A 13,501-nucleotide genomic window follows, 5' to 3' on the forward strand; every position below is an offset into this window, starting at 1 on the left:
TTTTACCCTATTAGACTAGCAGGTTTGTGCACTCAAGTCTTCACCACTAATTACAATTATTTTGCAATAGCATTTGTATCAACAACAAGGCTTGTGCCTTAATTGTCCTGGCTCAAGCTTCATTGTACACATTTGGATGCACCAACCATTCTAAAAGCCAAGTTTATTGTGTTTAGTTAGTCTTCCAATGTTTGACATTTTTAATTCAATATATATGAGGTTACAAGCCTAGTTTCATGTACTATATTTATTCAAAAAAGAAAGAAGGAAATATGCACTCATGGGTACTACATTGCACTTAGGGTCCTCAAGGCAGGTATACCTAATGGCCTTATCATGGTGGGCAGATCTATCTCTAACTCTTTAGCCTCGCTTTAAATATTTATTCACATTTAGTCATGGCCTATCAAGCCAGGATACACCTAGGGATTCTTGACTCCCTATGGTTTAACATGTCTCCTTGAGTCACTTTTACTTCTTCTCTTCACATCATTCAACCCAATTCCAATAAAACAAACTATTTAAGTAAGATGGAAAGGTAGTTTAGTAAGAAAGAGATGTCAAGAATCGCGTGATGGGGGGATGTGCTTGAGCTGTTGTGCCAAACACACACTGTATATACAAGAGGAAGCTCACTCAAGAACACAAGAAGAGAGATGGAGGCCAAAACGTTTTCTTGCTGGTTTGTTCTTCTTCTTCCACACACTATACAATGTACACAAAGTATATATAAGATAAAACATAAAGGAAAGTGGTATTCTAAGTCAAACAGTGCATAACCGACTACACTAAGTGATTGGCGCTATATCTTTGCCAGCTGTAGGTAGGTGTAACAAACTAAATATAATAAGTGACGAGTTAGTGGCCATGTGAGTATCATAATGACCACCAACGTGCTAAGTGTAGATGTGCGGACTCATCTAGTCAGGCGGTCCATCATCAATGTCCACATGTGTTGAGCTTGCCATCTCAACACTCCCCCTCAAGCTCAAATCTATCTCTGTAACTCCAAGTAAGCTTCAGAACTTTCGAAGATTTTTTGCACTCAATGCCTTTGTGAAAATGTCAGCTATCTGATCCTGTGTGCTGACATATACCAAGTCAATCTCTCCTGCAAGTACCTTCTCTCTCACAAAGTGATAGTGCACCTCAATATGTTTTGTTCTAGCATGGAACACTGAATTCCTAGCTAACAGTATGCTGCTCATGTTGTCACAATGAATGACAACTGGACCATCTCCCTCCACATCCAAATCACCTAATAACTTTTGCAACCATACCGCCTCGCATGCTGCCATAGCAACACCTCTATACTTAGCCTCTGTACTCGATAAAGCAACTGTAGGTTGCTTTTTGCTGCTCCATGTAACTGCTGCACTACCAAGGGAAAACGTGAATCCACTTGTAGATCTTTTGTTTGAAGCCCAATCTGCATCTGTGTATCCAAAGACATGTACGTCCTTACCTGCCTCATAAAAAAGTCCATAATGTAAAGTGGACTTCACATATCTCAATATATATCTAATTGCATCCAAACTTAGGCTTTCTAGGCATCTGCATAAACTGACTGACAAGACCAACAGCATAGCTCAAGTCTGGCCTTGTGATAGTCATGTAAATCAAACTCCCTACTATCCTTCGGAACATAGTAGGGTCTTCTATCTCATCTCCAACATCAGCACTCAACTTCACATTTTTCTCCAGTGGTACTGAAAGAGGCTTACATGATGTCATACCATACTTGGATAACATATCCAAGCCATACTGCCTTTGGGATAGCCATATACCATCATCACATCTAATCACCTCAATACCAAGAAAGTATCTCAGCTCACCCAAATCTTTCATCTCAAACTTCTTCTTCAAGAAGTCCTTAACTTCAGCAATCTCATTGTCACTGTCACCTGTGTAATAATCAAGTCATCCACATAGATGACTATGATGACCAAACCTGCATCTCCCTTTCTCACATAAAGTGAGTGATTAGCATAAAAAATAAAACATCCAATATTCACAAGATACTCTCCAATCTTGTCAGATCATGCTCTAGGTGCTTGCTTCAGCCCATAGAGCACCTTCTTTAACCTGCACACATATGTGGGATGCTCTAAAACCTCATAACCTGTTGGCTGCTCCATATACACTTCTTCTTGCAATTCACCATGCAAGAAGGCATTCTTAACATCCATTTGCTGCAGACTCCAACCTTTGGCTACTGCCAAGGCAATCACACACCTAACAGTTGCCATCCTAGTAACTAGTCTGAATGTCTCATCATAATCTATGCCATATGTTTGAGCATAGTCTTTTGCAACCAACCTAGCCCCATACTTGCTAACTGAACCGTCTGCATTATGCTTGACTTTGTAAACCCACTTACAGCCAATAGCTTTCTAACCCTTAGGTAAGGGTACCAAATGCCAAGTCTTATTGGCTTCTAATGCAGCCATCTCCTCATCCATTGCTGCATCCTAATGAGCATGACCAACAGCATCCTCAAAACAAGTGGGCTCAACATCCTCAACTAGTTTCACCATATAAGCATAATGGTGAGCTGTATAACCTTCAAAACCAAATCTTTTAACAAGTTATCTAACCCTGCTAGATCTGCGTGCCACCGGATCACTCAATGGAGCCTTTACATTACTATGAGCTCTTTGTACACCTGGTGTCCTGACTGAAGGAATACCAAGCTCATCATCCAAACTCTCTGAACCACTAGAATCTCTGTCAAATCCCAAATGATTGGTAGATGCATCATTACCATCGAACACTTTCTTCTTTCCTTTGTCCTTCCCTACAACACTTATAGATCCACCTGAAGATGTGGGGCTACTCCTTAGTCTCCCAGACCAAGGGCTCACTGTAGGTATAGTACCAGATGATGTTTCTGGTCCACTAAGAATCCATGATTCTTGTTTTTCTTTTTGTACATAGCTGTCTTGATCATTATCATCATCTAATACATCACCAGCAGGTGCATACCAACTTCCCATCTCATCAAAGATAACATCCTTGCTCACTCTGAACTCACCTGTGACAGGGTTATAACAATGATACTCTTTTTGCTCTAAAGAGTATCCAATAAAAACACATTTTTCTGCCTTTGGATCAAGCTTCTTCCGTAGCTCATCTGGCACATGAACGTATGCAACACAACCAAATACCTTCAAGTGCGATACATCAGGCTTCTTGCCAGTAAAGCATTCTTCAGGAGTCATGCCATGAACTGCAGCTGTGGGAGTTCTGTTCATAATATAGACAGCAGTATGGACAACCTCAGACCAAAAATGTTTGGGCATATTCTTTTCAACCATTAATGCCCATGCAACTTCTGCAATATGCATGCTTTTTCTTTCTGTAACACCATTTTGCTGTGGGATATACCTGCAAGTAAATTGCCTCTTTATCCCATGAGTCATTAAGAAGCCACTGAACTCATTAGAGAGGTACTGTCCTCCTCCATCTAATCTCAAGCACTTCACTTTTAAGTCTATTTCTGTTTCAACAGCTGCCTTAAAAGATTTGAAGTGCTCAAACACATCACTCTTTTCCTTCATGAAGTATACCCATAGCTTCCTTGAACATTCATCAATAAATGTGACAAAGTATTTGCTGCCACCAAGAGATATATTCTGTGTAGGCTTCCAAACATCTGTATGTACTACATCAAGTATATTTCTGCTCACTTCTCTATCATGTGAGAAGGGTTGTCTCACCTGCTTACCAAACTGGCATGCTTCATAGACTTTATGTAATTCTGCAACTCTAAAAGAAGGCAACCCTATAATCAATCCTCTAGACTGCATTAATTTCAGCCTTTACACATTTGCATGTCCAATATGTTTATACCATATTTCAATATCTGCAACTACTCCTTTTTCTTTAGTATACATAGCAGTATCCATTGTAGGAATTTCAGCATCTAAAGTGAACATTCGGCTATCTCTAATTCCTTTTGTATGACCAACCTGCACTTATCATCAAAGTCTTCTACAAAACAACATTTTGCATTGAATCGGACCTACAACCCCTACTCTACCATTTGGCCAATCGACACTAGATTCTTTGTAATTTTTGGCACATGTAATACATCTGTCAGACTCTTTGTCTGGCCATCATACAAGGACAAGGGAACCTTTCCAATGTGTGAAATTGGGTGGCATGAATCATCACCCGTCTACACATTACCGGGGTTTTGTAAGTCCTGCATCTCTCCAAACCATTCAACATGACTGGTCATATGATTAGATGCACCTGAATTGACATACCATACATCATCATGTGTCCCCTTTCTTGTAATTGCATTCATCATATGCTGCATAACAAACAGATGCTCATTTTTGTCTTCATTCTGTCATGAAGATGATGCATAGTTTCCTTGCTGCAATTTACCACTGCGAATATCATCCTTCTTTGCATAGCAATGGGTTGCAATATGGCCTATTTTGCCACAATAATGGCAAACGATAGCAGAATTTCTAGAACCTCTATTCTGCCATCCACCTCTTCCTCTAGAGCTCCCCCTGCCTCTAAAGTTTCATTTGCCTCCAGAAACTTGCATTTCACCAAACTGTTGATTGAACCTATTTTGCTGGTTATCGCCAGCACATACCATAACATGGCCTCTCAAAGAGGATCTACCACGTCCCCTTTCTGAACTCGAGTAAAATGCTTGAACCTGTTCACCATTTCTTTTAGACAAATCACCCTGCATATCGATCTCTTCAGTAATCATGGGAGAGATCAGTTCATCAAAATCTGGAAATGGCTTCCGTACATATACTGAAGTAACAAATGATTTCTATGCCTTCTCATTGTTAAGGCCACTCAGAGTGGATGAAACCAAATCATCATCATCCGGCATTGCATCAATCGCTGCTAAAGCATCTGCAATGCTCCTCACCTTCAACACATACTCATTGACAGACATTTTCCCTTTCTTTAAGGCATTCAACTCTTGCTTGAGTTGAATCTTTCATGCCTTTGTATTTACTAAAAACATGCTCTCAAAAATTGTCCAAGCTGCATGTGAAGTTTCTGCATTCCTGATATGTCCCAGCATAGTATTATCAATGACTGCAGATAGCCAATACATCACCTTTTTGTCTTTTTCATTCCACTCTTTCCATGCTTTTAACTCACAGAGAGATACCGAGCTCTGGATCCTTTTCTTCACTTGAAACAAACTCATAAATGCCCTTTCCAATGAGGAAGTTTGTCACACAAAAATTCCATGAATGGTATTTGTTCTTGTCGAGCTTCTCAATAATGGGATTTCCACTGTTCTATGCCATTATCACAAACAAGGATACAACACAGCAAGCTAGTCTTCTACAATCTTTCACAACACATGCATAGCAATACACCAAGCAACCTTTTTCACTGATTGCTCAATAGTACATGTAGTTTGCAACTTGTTTGCAGATAAACCTTATGTTTGCTTCAAACAAACACCTCAAAAATTACAAATTTGCAATCTATAACCTGCGCACCCACTTTCGGTCAATACAGCTGAAATCACAGTGTACCTTGAAAATGCTATCTGCAACCTTGCGGCTCTAAAATGGGGTAAGGTTATGCACACCAAATCTCACAGCAATCTGAGATTTTTGCTCGAACCTACTTCCGGTGCCTCCACATGCACGATCCAAGAGAGAGAGTGGAAGAATGGGAGAGCTTCTTACCCGTTGCTTGCTTGCTCAAATCTTGCTTCTTCTCCTTCACTTTAGCCTTCAAAATCAGCCTCTCTTAGTGGCGCGGCTCTGATACCATGTCAAGAATCATGTGATGGGGGGATGTGCTTGAGCTACTGTGCCAAACACACAGTGTATACATAAGAGGAAGCTCACTCAAGAACACAAGAAGAGAGATGGAGGCCAAAACGTTTTCTTGCTAGTTTTTTCTTCTTCTTCCATACACTATACAATGTACACAAAGTATAGATAAGATAAAACATAAAGGAAAGTGGTATTCTAAGTCAAATAGTGCATAACCGACTACACTAATCGACTGGCTCTATATCTTTGCCAGATGTAGGTAGGTGTAACAAACTAAATTTAATAAGTGACAAGTTAGTGGCCATGTGAGTATCATAATGACCACCAACATGCTAAGAGTAGACGTGCGGACTCATCTAGCCAGGCGGTCCATCATCAATATCCACACGTGTTGAGCTTGCCATCTCAACAAGAGACTCGTTCCAAGAGGTACCACTTCAAGACCATGCTCTCCAACCAATAACTACTTGGATTGGGCTCATAGTTTGTCCATTCTCCTTCTAGTATTTCCCCACGATCTTCGTTCAAGAATCCCCTTTCCTCCAATAATAAAAAATTTCCCCATCTTCATAACTTGGAACCCAAGTTTCCTTGCTTCATTGACCATCATCGCTAAGAAGAACCAAAATGGAGTTGTCTTCTAGCTAAGTATTAGTCTATGTAAGCACATGTACACACATATTAATTGCACCATAACCTATACATGACTTGGGTTCTCAAGTGTGGGAAAATACTTTAGGCTTCCTTGGAGCTCGAGCCAATCCAATAGCATATATGTACATGAAAACAAAAGAATAACTCTTTCCCTAGGAAGTGAATGCATTAGATGTTTTTACTTTATAGGCATAAATGTTTGTGGAGATTCCTAAGCCATCACCTCTACTTCAACACTAAATCTCCTACTTTCTGCAATCTACAATCCATTTTCCATGCCTATTCATGTTGGATAATAGGACCTTTAGTCAAGTGTAACACCAACATCAACATCACAACCAATTACAAGTTGTGTCACCAACCATTACTTCATCCACCATCTTCTAAAGTACCAAAGAACATACTTAGGAGCATTCTTCAACTTCCTCGTCAAGACAACTCTGCCACTTCTCGAATAGGACAACATTACAATCATAAGGTGGAAGCATTAATCAAGAGCACTAGTAGTCACGAGTCACAAAAGTGGGTAGGGACCAATCATGAGCCACAAGAGTGGGTAGGGTGTCCAACTTGGTAGAAACTCTAAATCTAATTTTCATGTATAAATGGCGAAAAGTGAATGAAGCATACTATTCATGTATGTGTAATCTTTGAGCTACAACTCTTCTTACTTCTTGTCTTCCATCTTATGCAACCATTGCTTGAGAGTGAGGGGGAGAGATAGTGTGTGTATGTGTGCACACATGATTGAGGAACTAGGGAAAGTGAAGCTCACCTCTATCTCTTGCTTCTCTTATCTTCTTCCCATTTGGTAAGAGGTTGAGTTTGGAGTTTATGAGAGAGTGAGGGAATTGATAAGACAAAGCTCTACTACATGCTCTTCTTCTCTATCTTTTTCAAACCAAGTACAACCCTTAAAGCATTAGACTACAACACAGGAACTTGGTTAGTAGGTGAGTTTACTACACCTCAAAGCTAGTCTATTATTATAGGACGTATTTCTCAATTGTGGTCCTGAGGGGTTATTAGAATTGCTCGATCTTATTAGCCCAGAACTACTGTGGAGATTACTTGCTGACACGTCTTGTTATGGCTGTCAATGGTTAGTATGGGTGATGAGTCAGGTTGCAATTGACCATTTTCCTATCCTTTCATGGATGCATAGGATCGTTAAATGACATATTTGTCAGACACCCCTTACTATTTATGCGGGCCTAGTTAATAATTTGATGCATTTAGCATAGGTCCTAAGCGGCCCATCCCTTGGTCTAATATTCTATTTCAATATCATTTATGTGGAGGTCAAGGGTTTGTTGTCAATAATGAGATGCTATATGGTGTGCTTTATAGTTATATTTTTTTAAGGCCAAGAGAGCCGTTTATTTTGTAGTGTAGTGCACCAGTTGATTTTATAAGATGATACTCAAATCTATTGTAGGTGTTATACGATAGAAGGTCATGTTATTAAGAATTGGATTACGATTTAAGAGGCCAAGAGGGCCATGTATTTGCTTGTTTGGTGCAGGTGCAATTAATGGTTTCTTGTTAGTGCTATACTAAACAAATTCAATGGAGTACTTGGAGCAAGTCTCTTGCTGCACATAAGCTTCTTGTAGCCAAGTCCAGGTGATGTCCTTCCTTTACGAGTTTTTTCCCTTTGTACTATATATATATATGTGTGTGTGTGTATGGAATTTTTTCTTCTTTTATAGATCGGCAAGTCAAGGCATGAAGTCCCAAGATTAGGTTAGGTGTCTAGGGAGGTCTGAACAATTGTCTACCTCCTGTAGTTTTTCAGAGTAGTCCTTAGTGACCTTGTCTCACTAGCCTACTAGGTAGTTGTTTCTAGGAGTTTCTGTTAGTAGTGAGGCAGACAGAGAAGCTTGCCAAATGAAATAAGGAGAAGAAACGATGAATATATATGAAGAATATAGTATATAGAGGTGTATAAAAAGAGGTTCTAACCCTGAATGAAAGAAAAAGTAAAGAAAAGAAAGAAATTTTCCAAGAGTAGATGCTCATTGCCTTACAAAGGCTTGGTAGGTTCCTGGTGGTGGGGATGAGTCAAACCCGCCGATGCCTTATCTTCTTGGGGATGATATTTAGCTGAAAAATAAAATAAGTATGGTTGGAGCGAAATTAAAAGTGAGCGAAAGAAAATGATTTATTGTCGCCTTGCGAGAGCTTGGTAGGTTCTTATTGAGACAAGACCTAAGGTCGATGCCCTGTTCTCCTTATGTCACAATACACTTAGCTCCCTCATTTTTACACACCAGAGTATCAAGACTTGAAATATAGCCAAATGATAAATCAAAAGAATCTAAAAATAAAAGACCAAGCTATAGAAGTTCTTGCCTAGTAGGAGTTCTTGATCCAATTGTCCTAGGTCAGTTAGGCATGTCAAACCACCACTTAGGATGACTTTTCTTTATAGTTCTTTTTAGTTGATTTGTGTTGGAGCAGTTGGTTAGCAACTATCTTTGGATCTTTGTCAGACTGTACTTAGCCTATCCCGTGTGGATCTTCATGCCTTGATTTTGTCAAGGGATAGGGTGAGAGCTCTGTTTGTGTTTGGTTGTGTATTTTTCTTTAAAGCAACTTGATACTCTTTATGGTTTATTTATGTGCAGGTTAGTTCATGGATTCAATGGGTAGAGTTGCCCTATCTCGTGGCTACCAATGATAAGAGCAAATTTTGGGAGTTGATTTAGAGCTTAAAAGTGGTCAGGGGAGATGCAAAAGAGTAAATTTTCATGGAAAATGAATTGAGAGCGAATCAATGAGCTACAGTTTTCCTACATGCATTTCTATGCCGAGAAAATCCAATGCAAGTCTCCATTCGTCAGTCAGAGGTCATTTGACCCCCCATTTAATGATCACAAAATATGGCACTATGAAGCGGCTATTGGATCTCAGAGCTGAAAAGTGCATGATTGAGACCAGATTGATAGATTTTGATGCCACAAAGCTAGCTGTCCAATCAGATCGCAGAATTCAAAGTCTGTTTACCTCACCAACAATGTCGGAACCGCTTGTTGGGAAGTGTGAATGTGCAAAAATTGAACTAGTTAATAGTTAAGCCTTATTAGGCTTTACATAATCATGAAAATTAGCGTGAAGGGGGACTCATTTTTTTGCACCCCTTCGATTCCAACAATATGCCTCTTCGTGTCGAAAAAAATCATTAGAGATAGAAGGCACAGGTTCGATCTATGCGGAAGGCTCTCCGTTTTGACTATATGCACACGAGAAATGATGCGATGAATGAAATTCCCTGATTTCAGTCTTTCTCTCTCCTCTCTACACCTTGTTCCCATGGTCTATTCTATGTGAGAGAGGGATGGGCTAAGATGAAATATTTTAATTGTGTGATGATGCTGAAGTGTTATGGACCATAGATTGAAGGTTGAGGATGCATCAGTGGCCATAAAAGAGTGCCAACAGCTTCTCTACTTTGAAATGTGTGTGGATTCGTTTGAAATTAATCACATGTGCTTGATTTTGACGTTTCATGATAAATTTTTCGGGCATATTATGAGAAATGGTTTAAAATGATTGAATATGATTTTCATTGCTTGAAAATTTAGAATTATCAGTTGATTCTTGCTATTCGTATAATTAAAATGAAAATAGAGAAAACCTTCGATGCGAGATCTTGAAAATTTTGAGGGTTTTATGAGTTTTCATGGTTCCTATAGTGTTTATATGTGGTCATATGGGATACAATGCTAGTTCTTGATTTATACAAGCTCTACATGTTTGAACATCAGAAAATAAATAAATAAATAATAAGATAAACTAAAAAATGGAAAAAAAGAAGACAAATATTTCGCATGGAGAATTTACTAAAAATTATGAATGTGTCCATGAGAATGTATGGTGGGGCTAGGGCATAAGGTTGAGCCTCGCCTTATTCCCATTCTTTATGTCAAAGTGCGTGTTTATTGCTTTTGTCAAAAAGAAAAACGCATAAAAATACTCTTTGCATCTACCATTAAATGCAAAATCATAAACGACAAGGGGGAAGGGTTGTGGAAAGTTAAGTAGCATGTGGAATCCTGATTTTGTGCATATCTTAATATATATGATTCAATTATTTTAAGTCTTTAAAGAAAGAGAAGTAACACGAATTATCTCAGTGTTGCCTTAGCAAGGACGCACTATGTTAGAGTGAAGTCATGAAAAGAATTGTTTGTGCATATCCACGCTAATTGATTTATGAGTTTCTTATTTATGCACTCTATTGCATTCACTTTGCATTCACATTTTCATACATGGTATTAAGAGAAATATCTCCTTGATGCATGGCACTTTTTTTCGAGCGATTGATCCACGTTAAGTACGAGGTTTCCTAAGTTGTAGGTCTAGTGTTATCGTTTTCTTTGGGGATTGATGTGGAAAGGATTATATGATTGCTCGAACGAATACCATAAAGAGAGGACTATGTTGCGCATGTGCATTATGTTGAAATGACGCATCCTGAGGCTAATCCCCATGGTGTAAGAGAGCCACAGTGGAGCCACAATAATAAGTTGAGGGGGTGCTCCCTTGGTTTGTGTCACAAGGTGCTGGCCACCATTATGTAATGAACGGGGATCATGGGAACGTAGCATAGGAACATACCAGTCACACTGACGGTATATAAGGTGTAAAAGGGTATTTCGAGGCTTCACAAAAATTATCAAGAAACTCTCTTTTCACCTTCTCAAGCTTCCATGGCTTCTTCTTCTTCTTCCTTTTCTTCTTCCTCTTCCCTCTTTCTCTCTCTTCTTCTTGCCTTTCTCTCTCCTCTCCCTCTTCTCCTGCAGTCCTTCTCTCTCTCTCCTTCCCCTTAGTTAGGACAGTTACGTCTCTTTATTACAAGTGGTATCAAAGCTTTGTCCTTGATCCTTCTCCTTTCCCATAGATTTAGGGCTCTCATAGTTCCCACAGTTAGAAAACTCCAGTTACATCTCTCTCACAGGTACACAGGAGTACTCAGGCAGGCTGTCAGCCCTCTTGAAGACTATGGCAGCCTTTCTTGGAGCTTTCCCAAGAACCATGGACACATCTGTAGGCAAGCAGACAAATTTGACAAGTCGTCACTAATTTTCATGCAAGTTTCTGTAGGGTTTTGGGCAAAAAGGAGGGTAGCACAGTTAGAGAAGGCCAAAAGGTCAGTTACTTTTCAAGAAAACCTTCTCTCTCCTCCTTCCACAAGCTGCCTGCAAGCTCCCATGGAGGAAACCAGCCCCAAATCTTGCTCTCCCCCTTCTTCCATGAAGCATCAGCCTTGCCCCTTCATCTTCTGAAGCTCAGGAGCCACTGATCAAGCAGGGCTGAGCTGGGTGGTCATCCCCAACCCCTCCAAGAGCAGCCCCGAAATTTGTGGCGCAAAAAATGGGCTGCTTTCTTGCCTGCTGGACAGCCCCCCAGCCCTCCTCTCCTCCCCGATCTCACTCCTGCCTCTTGCCAAGTCTCTTGGGTAGCATTGAAGGCTTCTTCCTCAACTCTTGGACTCCCCTTTCCACTTCAAGAAACCCTGATCTGGTGCAGTCCATGGCAACCATGGAACCTTGGCATCAAGCTCAAAAATCTTGAAGATTTTGGTCTTTTCTTGGTCCCCGGGAGTCCCTCTTCAAGCCTAGCTCAAGATTTCAACCATCAAGAAGCATGGGAAGAAGATTAGAAGCAACATTTGAAGACATACACTTGTCGACAGCCATGGCTATGGGAGTAGAGCTTCAATTTCAGCAAGAGCTCTTCATGGGAAGGTCCTGAGCCATCCTTCCCCAAGCTGACTTCACCCTTTCTTGACTGAGCACAACCATTTTGGAGCTATGGAGCATGTGGGATCAAAGTGGAGCTCTCATAAAGGACTGAAGTGGCATTAGTGGATGCCTTCTTCTACAAAAGACTCAAGGTAACCGATTCTTGGCTCTCATTATGTCCATTTAAGCCGTTTGTTGAATCCTATCCACTTGTTTGAGAGAATGTATGAGTCCAAGTAGATAATAGGAGTCCCAGACATTGTATGCATGCTGAATATTAATCCCAGTCATTTCCCTTTGATCTCATGGCATTGGAATGGATTTTACTCATGCTAAAGCTTCATTGAGATTATATTTTTGCTTACCCATAACCCATTTGGCTTCTTGTGAATTGGTTGAGCCAAGAATTGAAAAAAAAAATCCATTGTATAAGGGTGAGTAGGCAGTGAGTCACTGCCGGTATCTCTCTATCCCTATTCCCCATTCCAATTCCATGCACTTCATGAAAAGCCCAAAATTTTGATTCCTGAAATGCATCTCATGCTGGGTGTTTAATTAATAAATGTCTGCCATGTGTATTCTGGGTGAGGAAAAGCCCGATGCCAGGTGAGGTGGCAAGACAAAAGAGGGGTGACCCCCCCTTGCTATCAAAGACTCTAAAGGGGTGCACAACCCGGTCCGAGGGGAAAATTTCCCACCTCCCGGTGATCCGAAGCCCAAAGAATTATTACAGGTGCAGGTACATTTGATGGAATAGCCTGAGCCCTAATCATTTGAGTCTACAGCCCCTACATGCATTGATAATGTCATGAACCACTTGGTAATGTATGGTGGATGCATGCAAGAAGGGCAGGGTATGCAATTATGGAAATAGTCTCAGCAATGAACTATTGATGCAAAGGATATATGGCTCTATGTGGCATTGAGAGCCACCGTTGAGGACCTGGATTTTTGGGATAAGACCCTCATCATTGGGATAAGGTATGCTCCTTGAGGGAGTCTTTCCAGGGTATTGCAAACAGTTAGTCCTACATAGTTAGCCCGCAAAAGTTGATTATAGCAAAATCTTCTTGTGTGATTGAGCACGGCTCTATAGCTTGATTCGAAGAGGGCATCCTCCGCTTCGATATGAACTAAAAACCTCCCCATTCCGCCTTACGGTTTGGGAGATACACTCAGTGTTGTGCTCAGAGGTACTATGGGACATGCAGCAGTCCCACACAGTCAGCCCGCAAAAGTTGATTACAGCAAAGCCTTCTTGTGTATCAGCTTGCTCGATCTCCATGGATGCATGGACCAGCTCTAGGAGCCCAAACA

Source organism: Lygodium microphyllum, chromosome 22, assembly GCF_053477565.2.
Source record: "Lygodium microphyllum isolate KBCC chromosome 22, Lygodium_microphyllum_v1.1.10, whole genome shotgun sequence".
NCBI lineage: Eukaryota > Viridiplantae > Streptophyta > Polypodiopsida > Schizaeales > Lygodiaceae > Lygodium > Lygodium microphyllum.